Consider the following 16,685-nt stretch of genomic DNA (forward strand, 5'->3'; position numbering starts at 1 on the left):
TCCTAGGTTAAATTCACAGAGCTGACCCCAACCTAATCCTTCCGGGCTAGATCAAGTCCCCTCAGGCCACGTCTGGAAATACAACAATATTTTTCACAACATAACTGGTACAGTGATTATGCTTCTCAAGTAAAGCAGATATGTATCCCAATACGCACAGTATTCTCAATCAATCACACATCAACAATATAGGAAATGTAAGCTTAGTGACGTGATTTTGTGCAAGCAACACTCAACAAGGTATTATCACTAATATGCTCAAGAGTGTTCTAATCAAGCTATTTCTTTGAAACAGTAAATATAAAATATCAATAATAAACCAAGGTTTCAAAGATGCTAATCAAATATTCAAACTAACTCAAAATATTTTCCTTCAATGAAATAGGCACAAGAGTAGTTTGAAAATATTATAGCTTTGTAAAAATATTTTTGCACACAAAATATAAGCTCTAATGAGTCTTACAATGACTTGTAAAGACCCACTTAACTATGAGATTTTTCCCACTGAAAGATTTATCAAATAAAATTGGGAGAAAAATCAAGTTAAACCCTCAATATGAAAATCACAAGCACAATAGCAAGTGAGGGTTTTTAGCAAAATGGAATAATCAATAAAACACTCACAAATCAATATTTCTCAAAGGAATGGAAGTATTATGAGTGTATGAGGTTGGAATGAACAAATAGGGGTTAGGAAATTTGAGAGAAATTTTGGCTAATCCTATTTGCTAATCTTACCTTAATTTTGCAAATGAAGAGATATATATAGGCATAGGAAAAATTATGACAATTGGGAACACCAAGGGTATTCTTAAAATTGTTTTAAAACGATTTAGGAAAATTAACCCTGTTTAATTGAATTTAACCCCGGTAAAAAATAATTTAACCCGTGAGATTTGGGTGCCCAGTCTGAGGTTCGGGTGCCCAAATAGACCTAGTCATAGATTCAATTTTTAAAGGTTTGGGTGCCCAAAGTCAGGGTCGGTTGGCTGAACGAAAGACAGAAACTTTCTGTTCGCGGTTCGGGTGCCCGAAACTGAGTTCGGTTAACCAAACCAACAAGTTTGATTGCTCGAGGCCTTTTTGAACTTGAAGGTTCAGTGCCCAGGTTGGTGAAAAGCACTCTGACATGGGTTTGGTCGCCCAAGGGCGATGCACTCATTTCTGGTTCGGTCGCCCGAAACCTGGTCAACCCGCTGACTTCTCAACGGTTTGGGCGCCCGAGGTGTTTTGAACACGATAGGTTCGGTCGCCCGACCTCTCACAAATTTTACCTATTTAGTCCATTTTTAATCCAATTGATTCCCCTAATTATGTAAGTGATATGGGGACTGTTTGTGCATTTGTTTAGGGACCTAAGGTCTTTCTATCCTACCAAAAAAATTCGGCGTCGATAGACCAAAAGGTGCCCTAAGGTCATTCGGTCCTTATGGTCAGTCTATGGCATTTTTGAGCTTAAAAACCTACATGTATGACATGCAAAGATTATTACAGACCATATCCCTAGTTACTATTACATACCCATATTACATTAATTGACTTTACAATATGAAATAGAATCTTCAGGGTCTTAAGGCTTCACTTCAGGTTGTCGCATGTCATTATGTGAGTATTTGCCAATAAGAACCTGCACACAAACTTGGCAACCATTAAATACCTGAGTATTTGTCATAATCAAAATAAGGTATGACCTATGGGATCAACAACATCAATCATACTCACATCTCCTGTAACCAATCCACATCATGTAGGAGTCCAATCGCTTGTACAACTACCTCGGAGACTGCTTCAACCTGTAAAATGATTTCCGTAATTTACAGACCAAGTGTTCCTATCCAGACTGACTAAACCTTTTAACTATACCATGTAAATAAGCTCTTTCAAATCATCATGAAGAAATGCTGTCTTTTACATTCATCTGCTCCAAATGCATATCAAATGCGCCACCAATCCTAACATTGTCTTGATGGAAGTGTGTCTGATCATATGGGAGAAAATCTCATCATAATCAACCTCTTTCCTCTGTGAGTAACCCTTTGCGACCAGACGAGCCTTAAATTTTTCTTCTTTTTTTGATATTGATTATTTCTTCCTATACACCTATTTGCATCCTATTGCTCTCTATCCCTCTGGAAGCTCCACCAACTCTCATGTTTGCTTTTTATGTAGAGACTCCATCTCCTACACCATAGCACCCATCCATATACTTTTCTCTTAACTGTGCATCGCCTATTGAAAAATAGTAGGATCCCTACTACCAGTAATGAGTGCATAAGAAACCAGATCATCAAATCCATACCTTTGGGGGTGGCCTAATAGTGTGTTTAGGCATGTCTACAGCTATATTGTGATGCTGTTGGTCTCCTAGCCTAGAGCTCCCTCCATTCTGAATATTGTCATCTCTACCTTGAGTCTCTAGCTCCACCTGCACCACATGCTCGTTGCTACTGCCGTTTTATGGTACTTGTTTCTCTTCATTTGAGTACATTGCAACATGACTTTCTCACAAAAAAAAAACCACATCTATACTGACCACCACCTTATTTGCCTTCGGATCCCACAACTTGAACCCTTTCACCCTTTTTTGATACCCTAGAAAGATACACTGTCTAGACTTTGCATCAAACTTTGATCTGTCCTCACTAGAAATATGCATATAGCGTGGACATCCAAACACTCTCAAACTAGAATAGTCTATTGCAATGCCTGTCCACACCTCCTCTACTACTTTCCCATATAATGCTGCCCTTGGTGATATGTAAATCAAGAAGCACATCATATTCACTACCTCCACCTAGAAGTTCTTTGCAAGCCCTACATTCAACCTGAAACATTGAGCTCTTTTAGCTATTTTACTGTTCTTCCTTTCTACCACACCATTTTGTTGTCGTGTTTTACATACTGTGAAGTGTCTCCTAATGCCATGCTTCTCGCACAACTCCATGAACTTTAAATTTGTGTACTTAGTACCATTGTTTGACCTGAGGCATTTGATCTTCCTCCCAGTCTGTTTTTCCACTTCAGCTTTCCACAACTTGAACTTGGCAAACGTTGTTGACTTGTGCCACATGAAGTACAACCAGACCTTTCGTTAGTAGTCATTGATAAAACTCACGAAGTACATATGTCCTCCTCGTGATGCTACCCTTACTGGTCCCCAAACATCTAAATGAATATAGTCAAGAATTCCCTCTATCTTATGTGTGGCTGTCTTGAACTACACTCTATTCTGTTTCCCAAGAACACAATACCTATAGACATTCAGCTTGCATGTTTTGAAACCCTTTAATAGATTTCTATTATGAAGCTCCATCATCCCATGATCACCCATATGCCCTAACCGCATATGCCACAAGACAATACTATCTGACTTAGACTCAGCAGCTGCAGCTCCACCTACAACTATGGTACCTAGCAGTGTATAGATATTTCTTACTAATTTCTGTCCCTTCATCATGGTTAAGACACCTTTACTCACCTTCATTACTCCACTTGTAGAATTTTAACTAAATCCATTACAATCTAAAGTGTAACGACTCGAAAAATTTTAAATATTAAAATAATAAGGAAGATAATAAATGGAATAGGGAAAATAGAAGAAAGGGAAAATAGATTTAAAAAGGGGAACAAACAGGCACTCGTCGACAAACTTAATTTTTTTGTAGGCGAGCGATCTTTTGAGCCTCATCGACGAGTATGTGTGTCTCATCGACAAAGATATACCGAGAGAGGTTTTAGATCTTCTGAATCTCATCGACAAACTCTCGACTTCGTCAACGAATGGTCTTCTTGGGCTCGTTGACGAATCCACGTGTCTCGTCGACGAGGCTATGTGGCCAGCCACCTATAAATATGTAAAAAAATCACATTTTAGTGAAGAAAACTCATCCTCTACTGTTTCTCTCTCTAGAAAATGGCCCTCCCACCTTCTCTCTAAGATTTTGGCTTTGTTTCTCCTTGGTTCGACGATCAGAAGCTACCGCGTTGATCTTGGGGAGATTCTCTATTACTTAGGCGGAGTAGAATTTCGATTTGAAATACTTGGGAACCACTCCGAAATTAGGGTAAGTAGGGTGTTTTTAAATTCCATTAATAATATGGAATGTATAGGGCCTAGAGAGTGATAAAATAACATTTTTGTTGAAGTTTGGGTTGATAAATTTAGGTTTTTGAATTAGGGACCTAGTGAGTACCGTCGGCGTCATTTTAGGGTTTTCGCAGGCATAATTTAGAAGAACGGGTAAGGGGAACTAATTATAGTAGGATTTTTATTAAAGTTTAAACTTGTTAATTTGAGAATATAATATATATATATATATATATATATATATATGGAAAAGAAATTGTGTGGCAGGGATACAATTTTCATAATTTTAACTGGCTGATGTGAGTACAAAATGATGAAATTACTATTGATTTGTGAACTATTGGTTAGCTGTGAGTACGGTTTATGGTGAATATTGATTGATTGTGAATACTGCTATTTGAGATTGCTGCGTGATTAAAAATGTGATATGTGTGTATGGATTTTTTGTGGTTATTCATATGTATCACAATATAACATTGGTAGGCCTGAGGAGTTCGTTATATTGCCTAAATGTAATCATGATATACGTTGGCAGGCCTGAGGAGTTTTATATTATCATTATATATTGGGGTAGAGCATTGACAGACCTGAAGAGGTTGTTCTACTGATATACCATGGGTAGGTCATGGATATTTGTACTCGTGGTTAGTGGTGCATGTATGGGCCACGATGTGATCTGTGATGATGATTGTCCTGTGTGGACTAGTCTTATGTGGACCATGTGAGGATGTTTGTTTTGTGTGGACCATGTGATGAAGTATGTCCTGTGTGGACCATGTGTTGATATATGTTTTGTATGGATGAGAGTCTTGTGTGGACAGTATGTTTATGTAATATGTGATCTGATAAGATGAATGATATAATAATTAAATTATATGTATTATATATGACAAGGTAAAACTTTCTGTCAAGAACTTGCTGAGAAAGGCGAGTGCCCTGGTATTTTCAGTTTGATGCCAGAGCAGAGGGCTTACCGAGTAAGGTGAGTGTTCTGATACTGGTATTAGAGTAGAGGGAAGCTACTTGCATGAGTGGGTAATCTTCCCTATTCTTGGGTTTTATTTTTAAAAATAATTATGAATGTGAGTATGGAATCAGAGATCAGAACTTACGCATATTAAATGTGAGTATGAATTCAGATATATATGTTGATATTAATGATGTGATTTCTTAGCAAGGGTTGGTGATGATTGACAAACGATAGTATATTTTGTAATATTTAAACACTCTGTCGCACACTGCTATGATTTGTTCTTCCTTACTAAGATGTGTCTCACCCTAGTGGATGATTATGTTTTCAGGTCCATCAGGAGATCGGGCTTAGGGCTCTGGGAGGGTAGTATTTTTGGTAAATCTAGGAAGTCTAAAAAAACAATTTATGTAAGTTTATGTTTTTTTTTCTTTTTTAAAAAAAATACCGGTATTTAATATAAACAAATGGTGGCGAATGTTTATGGGGTATATATATGTATATAGTTTGACTCTAGTATTTGAATTTGGGGTTATATGTTTTTATTTCGTTGCTTAATTGTGGTGTATGGTATAAGAAGCAGGTGAATGTAACATGTGACCTCCGGGCCCCACTTGGCAGGTACAGGGCGTTACATAAAGTGTCCAATGAAATTAGATTCTTCCTTAACTTTGGTATATGCTCAACATCACACAACGTTCTCACAACACCACCAAACATTTTAATTTTGATATTCCTTATTACAACAATTTTGTATGAAGCATCAATTCCTATTAGAACATAACCAGAATTTACTAACTTATAGGTGTCAAATCAATCTTTGTTGCGTGTCATGTGATAAGAGCACACCGAATCTAGGATCCAAGAATCCGTGAGACGATCTGAATAAGATGAAATCAAAAGCATATCACCATCATTGCTCTCCGAGTCTCCTTCTTCCCCTATATTCGCGAATTTTGATGAACCCTCTTTATTTTCTGCATTCCCCTTCTTTTTATCTAGACAATTTAGTTTTATGTGTCAATTTTTCCCGCACATAAAACACTGTATGTCCTTCCTTTTCCTGGAATTTGACCAAAATTTATTGTTACTTGGTCCGCTCTGGAACTTGCTTTTCCCACGTTCCTGGTTACCTTTCACCTCAAGCCCTTCACCTTGTAGATTCTCATCGCTGGCTTTCTTCCTCTGATAAAAACCTAAAGAGCACTTGTGATCTCCTCCAATTTGAGAGATTCCTTTCCCCACATAAGAGTTGTAACCAAAGTTTCATACATAGTAGACGCAGGTAGGGATTTCAGTAGCATCAATGCCTTGTCTTCATCTTCGAACTCAAATCATCTCGCTTCAAACCTCTAATGATCTGATTGAACATGTTGATGTGCTGGTTCAGATCCAAACCCTTTGACATCTTAAGTCCATGCAGTTTCTACTTAAGATAAAGCTTGTTCGTTAATGACTTGGATAAATACCGACTTTCCAGTTTCAGCCAAACTGCTGTTGGCAATTCCTCATCCATGATGTGATTCATCAAGTCATTAGCTAGACAAAGCCTGATAGTCGCCACAGCTTCGCTTCCAGTTCCTTTCAACTGATGCCATCCATGCCTTCTGGCTGCCTTTTGTATAACGCCTTCACCATACCCTGTTGCACTAACAAATCCTTAACCCTCATTTTCCAAAGTCTGAAATTTCTCGATTTATTGAACATGACAATGTAAAACTTCGCAGAAGAAATCCCAGCCATTGTAACCAATAACTCTGATACCAATTTGTTGTGTAAATTAATACGTGCGGAATTGATTATGCAATGCAGCAACTAACGATGAATAATAAGAAAACACAATCACACAGATAATAAGAGAAATAAACACACAACATTAGAATTAACGTGGTTCGGAAAAATGCCTACATCATTGGAAGCAAGCGGCGGTTGAAATTATATCCATCAAAATCAGGGTTACAAAATTGTATTTATGCTAACCCTACACTTATAGAGGGATTAGAATGTTCCCTAAATACCTTGTATTAATCCCTGAAGGATTTGCCTCCTATTCCCAACCTATTGATCTTCCCAATTTAAAATTCAAAAATAGCGCTGAACAAAATCATCGACGATTTCCTTCTAAATTAGTTTATGTTTGAAACCATCGATGGAATATGAAAAACCATCAATAACTTTCTTCTTGACTTGACTTCTGCCTGAAACCGTTGATGTAACCATCAACTCACTATGCAAATCGTAGACGATTTTCTTCAGACTAGCTTCCTTGTTTATTTTAGCATGCTTTCTCTGTACATGCATTCCACTCGATATGAGTCACATATTACAACAATTACTATATTCTAGAAGGTGCATGAAGATGACACAAACTATTGTCAAGAAAAACTAACGAGAGTGCTTCGAAGACCATAAAAGGTAATTGTGCAAAGGCCATATGGAAAGGATTTGTAAGCAAAGTAGAGTTGGCAACTAGTGTTTGGTGTCTTTTGCACTTTGTTTTTCCCTTGCATTGGTGGTGTTCTGTAATACCCCAACCCCGAAGGGTCAAAGATATTTACTTTTTACCATTGATTTACACATGGAAGTAAATAAACTCAATTATTATTAAACCAGAGCGCTAATTATCCATAGTACAATATTTCAAAAGAAGAAAAATTACATAAACCTAAATATCTGGTATCATACTAATATTTATAATCAAGATTTATTTTTTCTATTCTATTCCCACTCGCATGCTTGCTATGCCTGATTTCCGATATGTCATTCAGAGTTATCTGAAATGTAAAAATATGATTGGGGTGAGACGATACTCAAAGTAAAGAAGATTATTATTAGTGTGTGACCAAAATGAACTTTTTAAAAATTTCTTAAAATAATATTTAATACTATAACTTTAAAAATGCTTCTAAAATAAATGTAAATTTAAAAATTTCTACATAAAACTTTTACCGTCAACTATAACAGTAAAAGTTAATAACCATATACTATGACTGTTAAATTTAACTTTTAACTTTAAAACTATAAAAATATTAAATTATATATATACGTTTCCTTTAGATCGTCGTTTAGGCACAAGAATGACTATTTTCATATAAACATATACTTTTCCTTCAAATCGTCAATAATTTTGTACACGTAATTAAATATGTATAAACATATATTGTAATAACTACCCTTAGGTCTGTTTGTCGTAAGTCATGTTTACCTCCATGATTGGGTTGTGCGGTCTGAAGACTGGACTTAGTTGGCTAGCCGACCAAACTAAATCAATGTACGTAAACATTAAATGAGATTTTCCTTATTATGGTTCAGAACCAGGTGTGCACTCAGGAGAAATCCATTAACATAAATAACCACTCTGTAAACAGTGTGGGTGCACTCTGATCCGTTTAAACTTTAAGCTGCGGTACCGAGCATTTGTAACTTTAAACTTTTGTTGCCATAAGGGGTTTTAAAATCATCTTATTATAATTTATGTAATTTAAAATAGAAACATGAAAATCTCATCTTTAGTCATATTTTCATAAACATATGCAACATAGAAATAAACTCACGTCACACAATTTTTGTGTTAAAAATATTTATTTATTTATTTTTTAATAGAAAGAAATAATGAAAATTACCCGAGTGGATTAGAATATTTCTTAATCCAAAAATAAATGTAAGAATATTAAAATTAAAACTGGTATAATTAAATATGTGTAAAAATAAACTCAGGAGAATTTTACGAAACTAAGTAACATAAACGAAATTTACTTACAAATAAACTGGGGTATAAATTTTAAATGAAAATCTAACATAATCTAATTTACATATCTCTTCTTTTACCTTGCGTTACGAACACAATGACTATCTCTAAGAAATGAGATCGGAAAGAGTGGGTGAGTGAGAACTTACTCAAAAACTCTCTCTCTACCACTAATTCTTTAACTCACTAATCTTTCTCTTCTTTTGAAATTTTTTGTGAAAAATGAAGGTTGAGAGCTTCCTATTTATAGAAAAATTTTGGGAAAGAAGTGAAATTTGTAAAAGTGTGGGGAGAGGGGTGAAATTATAATTTTTTTTAAAATTAACGAGTGGGCATGGGATGGACTAGGTATGAGTTGAGTATGAGATAAGGATAGAAGTCATGTGGGAGAGTGCTTGCCACCATTCCCGTTAAATAAAATTTTAATTAATTAGTTAATTAATTAATTAGTTAATTAATTTTTTTTATTTTTTTATTTTTTAAATCATTATTATTATCATTATTATTACTTTTAAGTTATATTTTTGTATTTATTTATTTATTTTTTAAAAAAAGAATTAAATTTGAATTTCAAAAATTCATGTGGGTCCCACACAATTTCGAGACCCAAATGAGTCCTATATAACTCCAATAGTTCTTATACTGTTTTGTGAGTCCTACATAACTCCTGGACTAATGTGAATCCCACACGACTTCGGGACTCATGTGGGCCCCACATAGTCTTGTGGGCCCCACATATGATACCTATATTGTTATTATTATTATCTTATTATGTATTTCTACAAATTATGTCTATCAAAACACTATTTTATGTATATGTACTTATTTATGTGTACAAATAGTGTCTATCTTGTTTATCTTATGAAATTCCATTTTGACCAGATCGACTTCCAGGGAGCGACTGAGCCGCAATGGTCTCTCAGCACTCGCTTAGACAAGGTCTTTCTTAGGCATCAAACATGGAATCAAGGATCCTATAGAAAAATACTTTTATATTGATATTAATTTAATGACCATTTTTATTATTTTATTATTATTTGCTTTAATCGTATATATATATATATATATATATATATATATATATATATATTTTTGGGTCATCACATGTTCCCTCCACTCCTTTTTTTTTTCCTCATGTTTGTTTTGTGATATTCTTGGCTTTGGATATTTTATTTTATTTTATTTTGGATTAAAGATATAGACTTTTTGTACCTTTCTCTTTTTTTGAAAAGTCATGGACCAAAGATTTCAACATTTTTATGAACTTCTCCAGAGCATTGCTAAAAAGGCGCAAAGCTCATTTTATATTTAGCAAAAAAGGAGGGGAGGGGGCTAGAAAGTACTATACATATCCAAAAAGATTAAACATGGAAGGTTTGTTGAAAATTATGAAACCTAAAGAGGAGGTTCATGTCTTTTTATCAAATCTTAAGAAAAAATTATAATTTTTTTTGCTTTGTTTTGTGTTTTTTTTTTTAAAAACCTGTATATTTTTCTTTTGTTGGCAAGTAGAACTAGGGACAAACCAAACGAATTTGGAAAGAGAGGGTCAAAATCTAAATCCATCGTACTTACTCCCCGATCCACCATGCAACATTATTTGTATCCCCATCCCTGCCTCATTAAAGCTTTCACCTCCTGCTAGCTCGATCTAAATTTCACTTGCCAACTTTAAATATATATATACAAAATTTTGAAAACAATTTCTATGTCTTTATATTTATTAAAAGAAGATTACTAATCTTATTTTGATATAAATATAGATAGTATAGCCTTTCTAGTAGGATAATATAAAATAAAATAAAAATAATAAACTTAGCATATATGAATAATTGAATAAAAATAAAAAATTTATGCACACTCTTCTATATATGTATTTATTTGTTTATTTATTTTCTATTCAAACAAGATTTGGAAAGGGTTCGATTAAGCGCAGTGGTATTAGAGTGGTGCAAGTTTGGAGTAAAAAATATATTTCCCATTTATTGATACTAAATTGAACTCAAATTATAAAATTCTCATAAAAATAAATACCAAAGTTGTAATAACTTGGAAAAAAAATTAAAAAAAGTTAATTAATTAAAATTATTAGTCAATTAATTAGTTAAACATTATTAAATTAATGTATTGAATAAACATGTAAAAAGAAATAATATGAAAAAAAAAAAGTTAAGAGTAATTATTAATTAATTATTAAAATAAATAAATAAATAAATAAATAAATAAATAAAAAGGAATAGTAAAAAATTGGAATAAAGATATATATATATATATATATATATATATATATATATATATAAGATTTAATAATATGATAATATATATATTATTTATATGTATTAGATTATTGAAGGATCAAAAGATGCTTCAGTTTAAAGTAATCCAGCTCAATCTCTTTGTGCCCTCTCTTCTATGCCTCTCTCAGTCTTTCTTCTGCGTCTGTCCACTCCTTTGTCTCCATCTCTCTCTCTTCTCAATTTCTCAACGGATATTCGGCCGATCGGAAAATGAAAGATACCGTTGGGTTCCTAACTCCGCCACAGACATTTCTACTAGAGCAGATTTAACGTGGGAGTGGCATAGGCACAACTCCTGAGGAAAGGTATATTTCCTCTAAATCCTTAATTTCTCCTTAAATCTGCCGTTAAATCTATGATTAGACACCATCATGGGATCCTAATCGTGATAGTTGTCATTTTGGCGTGAGTAATTTTTCAATTAGAGTTTTCTAAGCCCCACTCTAAAGCGGGAGTGAGATTTGGGGAATTAGGTAAATTGGTTATATTTGAGAGTATAATTATTTATTTAAAATTTATGAGATTAGGAAATATTAAAATAATATTTTATTTATGGTTGATTTAATGGAACTAGGATTTTTGATTCAAGGCCCGGGTGAGCACCGTAGTTATTTTTCAGGGTCTCTATTGGCATAGTTCAAGAAATCAGGTAAAGGAAAAAAATATACATTAAATCATAATTTTTATGAATTTAATGGAAAATGAATTATATTACATATACGTGTATATGTCTCTGTATGGGTTTAAAATGCCAACCATTTAAATTATGTTTTTCCAAGTTTAGGGCTATTTATTAAATACGTATATGTGAAAATGAACTAATGAAAGTGAGAAATATTTTCCGAATAATTATGTAAGAAATGAAAATTATATTTTTAGTATTTAAATGCTAAATGTGGGTTGATTTATTTTATAAGGAATATGTATGAATTTTATTGTTAAATTATGTAGTATGAGTAAATGTAAGTTCTGTGCAAATATATGTTAAATGTATGAGATGCAGACTAAGTAAGTAAAACATTAAGAATGAAATATGATATAAAATATGTTGCATGTGAGTGTTAATGCAACCATATAAAACAGCGGAAAGATGTTGGGTAAACAGCTAAAAGATGTTGGGTAAACAGCTGAAAGATGTTGGGTAAAACAGTTGAAAGATGCTAGGTATGTAATGAAATGAAATGAAAATGGAAATGAATGGACCAAAAATGAAGTGTGAAATGTAAACAATGTAAAATGGGAAAGAGTCACTTAAAGTGAAATGAAATGAAATGTTAAAGTTATGAACATGAATATAGGTAAATGGTTGAATAATGACAGAAAGAATAATGTATTATGATATTAGAAGTATATATGCTTGTAGAACATGTTACGATTGGGCGGGGCGTACTCTTCGCCTGAGGGCTTGCTAAGAAAGGTGAGTGCACTAGTAACTTCAGATGTGGCAGTAATTGAATAACGTACTAGGGCTACTTGTATGGGCGGGTAGATTTCCCTAACCTTGGGGTCTTCCCTGGTAAACCTTTGTTTGAACTGTGTGAGTATGAGATCAATCTAACACTAGAGGACTTACTGAGTAAGGTGAGTGCCCTGATATGCTTCAGTAGTGACCTTCGGGTTGTCTAATGTATCAGAGCAGATGGGTGCTACTTGTATGGGCGGGTAATCACCCCTATCCTTGGAAAATCTCGTGAGTTAAATCTTTTACATGTGATTGATTAGGTTCAGAGAATAATTTCAGAAATTATGTTAACAATTTTGAAATGTTAAATATTATGTTGTTATATAAACTTATGTTAGCCACACGCTGTTTTAATATATTGTTTCTTCCCTTACTGAGATGTGTCTCACCCGAATATGAACTTATCTTTTTCACGATTTCCTCGAGATCGAGTTTAGAGAGTTCAAGGTTTTATAGCATTTTTGAGAAATAGAAAGAGAAAAGGGTATATTTTTATGTTAATTTTGATATGTATAAATTTTTGTTTTATATTCTATGTTTTAAGTTTTCTGAGATATGGATGGTTGAGAATACTGATATTTGGGGATTATGTTTTGGAGACATGTATATATGTGATTACAGGTGGTAAATAGTTAATTTGGATTATGGATAGGAATAGTAAACTCTGGTATTATATTTGTAGAAGATTATATTTATGTTTTCCGCTGCGTACATGATATTAGTATGTGGATTATCAGGTAAATGAATAGATAGTAGCACTCCGGGCCAACGTAGAGGGTCGGGGCGTTACAAGCGTTTACTAATTGTATCTGTATTCCATAATAGCCATTCATTACCTGTATTACCATACATCCACATATCTCCAAAAATACATAGTATTCGTGTATGTTCCACAACCATCCATAATTCCAGAAAAACATAAAACATAACTTATATACATCCTAAATATCATCAAAATGTTTATACGCTTTTCTCTATCTAGAACCCAAAATGCTATCAACCTCGAGCTTCTCTAAGCTCGTTTACATGGTGGTCCTGAAAAGATAAATTTGTAATCGGGTGAGACACATTTCAGTAAGGGAAAGAAACAATATATATTAAAATAGCGTGTGGTCAACATGAGATTATAATCAAAATTTTAATATCATTTGCAAAACCATTAACATATATTTTGAAATCATTTTTTAAACCCTATCAAACACATGCAAAACATTCACCCACGAGACTACCCAAGGATAGGGATGATTATCCACCCATACAAGTAGCACCACTCTGTCCTGATACATTAGGCAATCCAAAGGTCACAACTGAAGCATACCAAGGCACTCAACTTACTCAATAAGCTCTCAAGTGATAAATTATTTTCGTACTCACACAATTTATACAAAGTTTACAAGAGAAGGCCCCCAAGAATAGGGAAATCTACCTGCCCATTCAAGTAGTTTTCCTTTGCCCTAGTGCGTTATGCATCCTACTGCTACAACTTATACTACTAGTGCACTTGCCTTCCTCAATAAGCCCTCAGGCGAATAGTTTGCCTCGTCCTAGCGTAACATGATCTACTAGCATAAATACTTGATAATACCATAATACATTATTCTGTTTGTCGTTATTTAACCATCCATAACTGTTCATGTTCATAACTTTAGCAATTCATAACATTTCACTTTACGTAACCTTTCATCTTTTACATCGTTCATATTTCATATTTCATATCCATTTCATTCACATTTCCTTTTCATTTCATTCATTTGCACTACATCTACTTTTAGTTGTACATCAATTAGTCCACATAGAGCACTAGAATCTGCTAACACATCTCCTTTTAGCTGTCATTAGTTAGTCTACAGATCCTTTTAGGTGTCATTGCATACATAGTTGCATTATCAAACACAAGCAACATGGTCCTTATAACATTTCATTAACAATGCATTTCTTATATAGCTTGCATCGTATATATATAACATATGTTCAAACAACATTACTATCTACTTTTGCCACACATTTTAACAGTAAAATTCATACATTGCTTGTAAAATAAGCCAACCAAAATTTAACTTTATATACTGAAAATAAACCTTCATTTCTTGCATAATCATCCTAAAATACTTTTCACTTTCATCAATTCATTTTCACATATACGTAGCTAAATAAGCAGTCCTAAACTCAGAAAACATAATTTACATGGTTGGCATTTTATACCCACATGAAAACAAATATACATATATATAACATAGTTCATTTTTAATTAATTCATGAAAAACCTGATTTAATATATAAATTTCCCCCTTGAATCCTCAAACTACACCAACAAATATCCCAATCTGAGGCCTGTGATACTCACTCGGACCCTAGTTCAAAAACCCTAGTTTAATTAAATAAATTCCAAATAAACTACTATTTCTACATTTTCTTAACCTAAAAACCTTAAATAAACTTTTAAAAGCCTAAAACTGAAAACCCTAACCCTAACCTCAACTTAGGAGCATTTCCCAAAAAACCCAGTTTAGAAAACTGATATACTAGATGTGTAGAGAATCTTCCCTAGAACACCGTAGCGACCTTCGATTGTCGATTTGGGCTGAATTTGGGTCGAAAAGCTAGAGAGAAGGCAGAGAGTCGAGTTTGGAGAGAGAAAGCTAAAAGAAAAATAAGTTTCCTTCATAGAGAAGCTTCCCCAAATATTCTTATACTCGACTTTGCCACGTGAACTCGTCAACGAGAAGATAGGACTCGTCAAGAACCACTGAAGAACACTTGTCGACAAGGTCATGAGCTCGTCGATGAGTTTCAGAATAGCCCAAACCCTCTCGGTTAATCATCGTCGATGAGACATGCCTACTCGGTAACGAGGCTCACAAGATCTCTCGTCGATAAGAAAATCCTGCTCGTCGACGAGCACCTGCTTATCACCCTTTTTAAATTTCCTTTTCCTTTCTTCTTTTTCCCCTTTTCCTTTTATTATCTTTTTTTATTATTTTAAATAATTAAAATTCTCCGAGTCATTACATTCTCCCCTCCTTAAAGAAATTCGTCCTTGAAATTTTTCCTATTAATTCCTTTTTCCTCATTTCAAACATTCATAACCTCATTCTATTTCGTATATCCATACTATTCATATCATAACTCCAACACAAAATTATATAATTTAAATCCAATATTCATCCAAATTCTTCACATAAGGACCAGTCTCACAATTTAGAAATGAAATCATCTAAGATTTACCGTGGCTTTTCTGAGGCCATCAACTGCTTCAAAAAATTCACTAGAAATTGTCGGCATACTTTCGCTTCTAAACTATAAAACAAAATCCTATACTTCCCTACACCAAACCTTCTTCTCAACACCTAATATATTCATCTAATATCCTTATCCTAACTAATTCCTATACTCTGGTATAAATCATCCCTAGTTTGTAGAACCCAAAACCTATTGCTCTGATACCAAATTGTAACACCCTGAACCCTTAAACCCGATCCAGTGCGTTATACCTGATTAAATTCTGATAATCCATAATTAAATCGTATATACATAGAGGAAAACATAACTATGATCCTCAATCAAAAAAATAAATATCAGAGTTTACTAATAAAATCTGTATTTCATAATAGTCATTCATCACCTGTATTCCCATATATCCACATATCTCCAAAAATATACAGTATTCGCAAACACCAGTATGTTCCACAACCATCCATAAATTCCAGAAAAATTTAAAACATAAAACATAAAACATAACTTATATACATCTCAAATATCATAAAAAATGTTTATACCCTTTTCTCTATCTAGAGCCCAAAATGTTATCAACCTCGAGCTTCTCTAAGCTCGTTTACATGGTGGTCCTAAAAAGATAAATTTATAATCGGGTGAGACACATCTCAATGAGGGAAAAAAACAATATATCATTTTAATATCATTTGCAAAACTATTAACATATATTCTGAAATCATTTTCTGAACCCTATCAAACACATGCAAAACATTCACCCACGAGACTATCCAAGGATATGGGTGATTACCCGCCCATACAAGTAGCACCCCTTTACCCTGATACATTAGGCAACCCAAAGGTCACAACTGAAGCATACTAGGGCACTCACCTTATTCAGTAAGCCTTCA

The sequence above is a fragment of the Malania oleifera genome, chromosome 9, assembly GCF_029873635.1.
Source record: "Malania oleifera isolate guangnan ecotype guangnan chromosome 9, ASM2987363v1, whole genome shotgun sequence".
Taxonomy (NCBI): domain Eukaryota; kingdom Viridiplantae; phylum Streptophyta; class Magnoliopsida; order Santalales; family Ximeniaceae; genus Malania; species Malania oleifera.